The sequence below is a fragment of the Lytechinus pictus genome, unplaced genomic scaffold (assembly GCF_037042905.1).
Source record: "Lytechinus pictus isolate F3 Inbred unplaced genomic scaffold, Lp3.0 scaffold_26, whole genome shotgun sequence".
Lineage (NCBI taxonomy): Eukaryota > Metazoa > Echinodermata > Echinoidea > Temnopleuroida > Toxopneustidae > Lytechinus > Lytechinus pictus.
The window spans coordinates 50595-58991 of record NW_026974146.1 but is presented as its reverse complement, the minus strand read 5'-3'; the positions used below and the strand labels follow the sequence as shown (position 1 = coordinate 58991).

At 36.4% G+C, this 8397-nt stretch overlaps 1 long non-coding RNA gene across 1 annotated transcript; it reads right to left on the bottom strand.

Moving 5' to 3' along the window:
* Positions 1-2016: 2016 nt before the first annotated feature.
* LOC135158029 (uncharacterized) lies at positions 2017-6577 on the bottom strand. The gene is made up of 2 exons (XR_010296859.1): positions 4871-6577; positions 2017-4562 (listed from the first exon to the last, which is right to left on the bottom strand). It is a non-coding gene; the product is annotated as an uncharacterized LOC135158029 (long non-coding RNA).
* Between the last annotated feature and the right edge of the window lie 1820 nt (positions 6578-8397).

Genomic DNA, 8397 nt, shown 5'->3' with positions numbered 1-8397 from the left:
ATAACACGCCTATTTGCATGGTATAAACTCTGTTATCAACATAACATTGACTATACTACCAACGTCTATTATTGATATAATTACTTCTGCCTTAAAATGAATTCATTTACATTACTATTTTTTATATTGTATATAAGTAAAATATAACTATTATTGGTATTACTCCATTATTACCTCACCAATTTGTCGGCACTTGACGAAATCAATTATCTGCACATCCAGATTCCTCCAAATCCACAGTTATATAAATTCAGATTTCTGTTTTGTAATAGGTTCGATATTACAATATCCATTGTAATACTTTTTATGTCATCGATCACATCTGTTTAATCGATTCTTGTTTCATTATATATATATATTTTTTTTTTCTCACTTGTAAGTTTGGCATTTCAAGCTTCAGTAGCCCACACGTATTGTACTGTATATTTTTAAAGTTAGTACCCCTATCAAGGGAACCTTTCTTCCACAGCATTGTATTTTCCAAATCTTTAAGTTAGAATTTGACCTTAGTCTTCACTTATCCATCCCAATTGTTTAATGATCGACTCTGAACTACTTAATACTATTCCAGATTTAATCGATATCAAAGAATGCCAATACTACTTACCGAGCAAACTTAATGATGTACCAATTAGTTCATCAGACTTAAGCCTTCTTCACCTCAATGCCCGGAGCTTATCGTGTAATATAGATAAAATCCAGAGTCTTTTGTGTTCTTTTAGACATAGTTTCTCTGTTATCTGTGTAAGCGAATCATGGCTTCATGCTCAATCCCCATGTCAATTGTTAGAACTTGAGGGCTACAAAATGCTTCGTGCAGATAGAAAGACTGGCCGTGGAGGTGGAGTTGTTTTGTACGTAAAGGATGATATCTCTTTTCATTTTTTCAACGACACCTCCCTTTCTCCCGACTTCCAATCTCTTTTCATTGAAATTAAGAACAACGGGAATAAAAAGAACGTCATAGTCGGTGTAACGTATCGTCCCCCATCTACTGTCATAGACGATTTCATTGAATACCTTGATCCTCTTTTAAGTTCTTTTTCTCGAGGGGGTAAAGAAATCTTTCTCCTTGGAGATTTTAACATCAACCTCCAATCTTCAGATTCTCGAATTAGTAGCACATTTACCAATTTTCTTCATTCGTATGCACTATATCCATTAATAGACAAGCCGACACGCGTTGTTGGCTCCTCACAAACCCTGCTTGATAATGTTTTTACAAGTTCTTTATCTGAAAATCTTCAAAGTGGAATACTATATTCGGACGTCTCCGACCACATGCCAGTCTTCGCTTTTCATAAAACACACAGTCACCCAACAATAATCAATAATCCTAAACAAGGGCTTACTTATTTTAGAAAAAATACGCCAGAAGAAATTAAAGAATTGAATAATGCTCTTTGCAAAGAGAAGTGGTCAGTAGTTTTTGAAGTGCAAAATGATGTCGATAAGGCTTATGATCTGTTTCTTGATATTTTATTTAAAAAATTCAATGAACACGTCCCACTTCGACTTGTGAAAGGCAATAGAAGGAATACAATTCGTAAACCGTGGATCACTAAAGGTTTACTTAAATCAATTAAGAGGAAAAACGTCTTATTCAAGAATTACATACGTAATCCAAGTGACTTATCACTACACAATAAGTTTAAAAGGTATCGTAACAAATTGAACGCCTTGATTAAGCATTCTCGAAGACATTATTATTTTAACAAATTGCATGCTGCATCCGGTCAAACCTCAGCAACATGGACAATTTTAAACGAGATACTAGGGAAAAGAAAAGGAAAAGATTTTCCTTCTGAACTTAATATGAATAACTTAAAAACTAGTGAACCAAACGAATTAGTTAATATGCTTAATAGTTACTTTGTCAACATCGGTGTAAATTTATCAGATTCTACAGGTAGTAATGAGCCGTCTCCAAAGGAGTCATTATTTCCAAGATGCAGCAAATCAATATTTTTCCAACATGTTACTCCTAGCGAGATAATATCCATTGCCAAAACTCTGAAAAACAGTAAATCATGTGGTCACGAAGGATTGAATACTTTTATTTTAAAAAAGATTATCCATAATATCGCTGATCCTTTATGTCATATATTCAACATGTCACTCACGACAGGAACTTTCCCCCAATCCTTCAAACTGGCAAAGGTAATACCAATTTTCAAAAAGGGTGATCGCAATCAATGTAACAATTATCGACCGATTTCAATATTGCCTTGTATGTCTAAGATTCTCGAACGGATAGTTTACAATCAATTATATGCTTTCTTACTCAAACATGATCTACTGCTTCCTACACAATATGGTTTTCGTAAGAATTACTCTACAGATTTGGCAATATTGGACATATATGATAAAATAACATCTGCCATCGCCAAAAAGCAATTTGTCGTAGGTGTCATGTTAGACCTGTCCAAGGCATTCGACACCCTTAATCATAAAATTCTACTCCATAAGCTCGAACAAAGTGGTGTAAGGGGAACGCCACTTGGATGGTTTAGTGATTATATTTCCAACCGGCAACAATATACTGAATTTGACAATCATAAATCCGATATCCTAAATCTGAAATGCGGCGTCCCACAAGGGTCTATACTCGGGCCTCTCTTATTCCTAGTTTATGTAAATGATATCTCACATGTTTCTCCCAATCTACAATATGTCTTGTTTGCTGACGACACAACCCTACTTTACGCTGATGAAAATCTGGATAATATTTTTTCTCTGTATAACACTGAACTCCCTAAATTATTAAATTGGCTTCGTTCTAATAAATTATCGCTCAATATCAGTAAGACCAATTATATAGTATTTCACAGTAAAAACAAACCAATCATTGATAACCCAAATCATAACATTATTGTAAACAATACTATCTTAGAAAAGAAGTCAACAGTGAAGTTCCTAGGTATTTTACTTGACGAATGTCTCACATGGAACCCCCAGTTTGAAAACCTTAAACTTAATGTATCACGTACGCTTGGCATCATGTCTAAGCTTAAATTCTACCTTCCCACTAAGGCGATGATTTTATTGTACAACTCATTTATCTTGTCTTCATTGTCATATGGAATTATTGTCTGGGGAAATTGTTATTCCAAACATATAGATATGCTGTTCAAATTACAAAAGAGAGCTGTAAGGTTGTGTACAGGGTCTCATTATCTAGCCCACACCGACCCAATTTTTAAAGAGCTTGGATTACTAAAAGTTGCGGATATAAATACCATCCAGACAGCACTTTTCATGTTTAGATTGAAAAATAAAATATTGCCTTCCCAATTCAATTCTATGTTCATATGTAATTACCAAATTCATTCGTATAACACAAGAGGCTCAGAAAATTACCATTTAATAAATCCGCGAACTTTGTTAACATCTAAATCAATAAGACACAGGGGCCCCGACGTCTGGCATTCACTTCCCACTGAGATCAAGCAATACTCATTTTTATCGGCATTCAAAAGAAAATTAAAATACCACATTTTATCTACATATTAGTTGGAAGATAGGTCGATTTTGTTCATGTAAGGGGGGGGGGGTGTTTAGGAGTTTTCTTGGGCAAGTTACAGTTAAGTTAATTTATGCTTTATTTGTATGTTATTTTATCAAGTTATGTATATGTATTTCTGCAATCGTATTCTTTAATTGGGAATAACCCCTTTCAAGCTCCTTGTAGCTTTTTGGTTTTTCCCATATTTCTCTTATAAGTTTTTATAATCTCAAATTCATGTACCTGATTACTATATATGTAATTCAATTATTAACGTTTTATATTTGGAATGTATATATTTTGTATTGTTTTTATCATGAGAAATAAAATCACTCAATCAATCAATCAATCAAAATCAGGTAAGGGGGACGGGTAGGGCTTGGAGATAGGAGAATAAAAGGTTGAGAATCAGGGATCGGGGGGGGGGGGGGGGGGAGGGTAGGAAAGGGGAAGTCAGATAGAGAATGCAGGACCAGCACAGTGCATACAGGAATTATTTGTACATTATCAATGCTGTACAACAGCATTGCACTAACATTAAATGCAACCCTGTAAAAAAAGACAATAAATAAACACCAGTCAGATATTTATTAAGAATTGTTTGTGATATGATAATGACATTATCGTGTTAAGCAGGGTCTGATGGGAGAACAGTTTTTGGATACGAAGTGGCTACCCTAGGTGAAATATGACATTATCATTATGAGTAATACCAATTGGAATACCAAGATACTTTTCTTTTTCATTTTTTTTACGCTCAGTGATTGTCAGATATTTTTTGATATCCAGCATAATTCATCTTCAACTTTTAAAATGTTGTTAATGTTAAGTGTTCATTGAATTCCTTGGGACTTTGTATGTCTCAACAATTAAATGACTTTTACCTGTTGTATGGCAATATTTTGTCTTTGTTGCATGGTTTGCTGTGGAGTAGAGTATAATGTTGTAGCTCCTGTTAACCCATTACTGCTCACCATAGATTGACCATAGACAGTGGTAGGGGTACCTACTACACCAGGCTGGGCACCTAATGATGACTGGTTCTGCTGTATCTGATCTGATATCAATAAAGTAAAAATAACTGCCATTTGCAAGGGTATCCTCACTGTTAAGACTATGCATTGGTACAAGCACATCAACTCCAAAGAAGATACTAATAATATTAAAATTAACTCTGAAAAAGATCTTAATATCATAAAGAAATTTGAAGCTAGACAAATAATAGCCATACAGCAATGAGAATGTTACCAGTAATATTGGAAACTTCATTAACACATCAAATACATAACATATATATTGGATTCCTATGTAAAGAAAACTTGGCCAGCTACAAGTATTAGATTAGAAGTCTTAAAAAGAACTCACTTAGTGCAGCACCAACATTACTCCAGGGAGAGTCTTTCCAGGTGTACTGAGACATCTTACCCTCTGATTCTTAACAAGTTTCCTAAGAATTGAACAGGGAGAAAAAAACATGAAATTTTCATTATTGTATTGTCATTTGGGGAGGGGGGAAAGGGGGGGGGCTCCTGATCCCTTGGTGGTTGTTTTTTCTTGAAAGTGTTCTTGATAAAACGGCGTGGGTAGCAGTTGCTGTACAAGGCACCACGTATGTGTGCTCTTTCTTTCGGGAGTTCAGGTGGGTGAGTTAAAATACGTGCTGCTCTGTCTTTTTCAAGACTCGCACAGTCTTGCCATACATAGATGGCCTTTCACAACAACTTAAACGCCGATTAGAAGGTCACGGTATCCGAACGGTTTTCCGCTCGGACACCACCGTACACAAACAGCTTGTACACCCCAAAGACCCTATCCCTGATCACAGACGTGATGGCGTAGTATACAACATTCCTTGCCAGGGATGTGACGGGTCTTACATCGGAGAAACAGCCCGACCGATAGTTGAACGCATTTCTGAACACAAGCGCAATGTTCGGTTACAGCGAACCGACACATCCGCGGTGGCAGAACATGCTTGGGAGAAGCAACACCACCCAGATTGGGAGGGTGTACATTGCATTGCCAAAGAGAGACATTGGTATACACGCAGGATTAAGGAGGCTATTAGTATATATGTCTTTGTCGTAACAACTTCTACAGAGACAGCGGGATCGACATCCCCGACTTCTGGATGCGAACCATCCGACAGCACAATACCCCCTTACCTGGCAGTGAACGCCGACCCGATCGTTCCCGGCCCCGAATGAGGGACCGCTCAGCTAGTCAACCCCCGCCCATGGCGTATTTGCATATACCCCCGGCTTATTTGCATATACGGATTACCGGCCGCACCGCACACACCGACGCTCAAGTACGGTCCTGGAGATTAGTATAAATAGAGTACGTTATCAGATAATTTTCGTCACTTGATAAAGAGTTGCAGCGGCACTCGAAAGCTCGTGAACTTGTAAGCTAGTGAACACTTTTTGCGAGAGTGATCACGAATTTCCTAGAAAGCCAGTGAACACTTTTTGCGAGAGTGATCATGAATTTCCTTGTTGACCATAGTAGATTGCGAGACAAATGAATACCCTCTAGCGATTATTTCAATCCACAATAATGAACCTATTTAGTATAACGTATATTGCTTAATGTCTTCATGAAAGAAACAATATTTTAAGTAAAACATTTCAAAAGAAATTACATTATAACTAATTTACTTATTGGAGTACAGAGGAGAGTATTCATTGCCTTAATGACATCATTATATATGCAGCCAATTTGTAGTCTACATGAGTATATTGATTACCAATTTTTACAAATTTTATAACTTTCCTATTATTTGTCTGATATCAACTTGTCTGATTTTCTTTTAAAAGCAAGTTATTATTTGGATTTGGCTCCCCTTTAAGTGCTGAAATGTCTTCACGAAATGTTAATCTTTATTTTTTTAAATGCAGGGCACATGCACGGACACGATGTTTGATTGAAATGACGTTTGGACAGCTGAAAAACAAGTTCAGGTGCTTGAAGGGGCATGGAATGCAGGTGGAACCAAGGAGAGTCTGTGATGTTGTTGTTACATGTGCAGTCTTGTACAACATAGCTAAGTTATTAAATGAACCACCAGACGAAGAAGCGGATCAACAGCCTGAAAATGAAGAGGGAGGAAATGATGAAGTCAATGTGGAAGAAAATGATGATCATGAGTACCAGGTTAGCCAGATGGTACAAATGGATATTGTTAATGATTTCTTTACATATTATATATATTTTTTTTGAAGACCCAGACCTAACCCAAAAGTAAAATTGACAAATCATATGCCAATCAAAAGTTTATAAACTACTGAATACAGCAATGTAAGCTTTTTCATCACCAAGCAGTTGAATATTTTGCTTTAGAATAGCTCTAATTATTGTGCTTTTCATCGGCCTCAAAATTGTGAAGTAATGTTGTGTTAACGTTGTGATTCCATAGGTTTGTACACATAAAAACTGAAATATTGTCAGTGCCTGTTTCCTCTCCAAACGAAAAGAAAGTGAATATATACATGTAAATCTGGAAATAAAAACAAAATCAACCATTTTTTCTGTGTAAAAACCTTTGTAATCGTAACACTCCTGACGTCACGTAATACAGACTGTCAAAAAAATTAATAGAGCCTTTTTAAGCAATATACTCAGCTGTCTAGCAGTGAATATCAGACTTGCAACGTTGCACTATGTATTTCCCACTTGTAAATTTCACTTCTAGCTTCAATCTTGGTCTTTAAGTTATGTTTTCAGGTACGTTACAGACTCTCTTTGGTACCTTTGATTAATGTAGAAAGTTGATAACATAATCCTAATTGTAATTGAGGGTGGGTGGGGGAATATAAATAATCTCATTGAATGCATTACCTACTTTTTATCAATAGAGTATCCATATCATAGCATAATATCACTCACTAAGGGTTGGTCATTATTATTACTCCAGTAACACTTTCATTTTCTATGTGATTTAATTGCAAATGTCATCTACAGTGCGTCCTAAAAAAATTATACACTTTTGAAATGGCTGCCAAATAAAAAATGTAGCACTTCGGGGGAAAAATCTTACATATATGGAAAGCCAATAAAGTCAACTTTCAAATGACACCAAAAAGTTGGAAAACTATTCATGCTTGAGCGAGCACTGCCCACTAAAACAAAGGGTATGAAAATTAGGGTGGGCTGGAATTAGCCTTCCAATTTATGCCAGTTTTTGAGAGGCAAATCCTTTCGAACTTGCAAAGTTAAGGGCGTTGTCATAAATTTATGATCAACCGTGACCAGTTTTGGTTGCTTAAGCAATTTTTTGTATTATTAAACTGAACTTTAATGCAGGAGTGAACATAAATTACACTTTTTGGGCAGCATTTCAACTTAATCATTTGGATCTCTTTTTTGGGCAGCATTTCAACTTTATCATGTGGATCTCAGCAATGTGTTCATGGGAGTCGGGAGATTAGGGGATGAGATAGGACTTAAGTGAGAGAAGTAGGTTGATGGAATAAGGGTCAACAGAACATTCAGCCCCCGCCCCTTCCCTTTTTCCCGCCCTCCCCTCCTGTTGAGGGACTGATGGCTATCGTAACGTACACGTGAAGTCCATAGCAGAATGTTGATTTAATGATTAATTCTGAATTGGGGAATCAACTTTTTCCTATAAATCATTTAATCTACAATTTATCTGGAAATAAACTCATTCAATGTGCAATGTGATCAATAAAACATTCAGGGTTTTTTTTCTCAATAAATTACTTCATTAATCATCATAATCATTAAATTTCTTGGTAATCATTCAGTAAAAAAACCCTGACCATTAGCTACCGGTCACTTGGCAGCTAAGTTTTGAATAGGCTACAATCCAGGAAGTGAGACAGAGAGTGAGTGGGGGGGGGGGGGCTGGGAAATGGAGGTGGAGAGGGGAG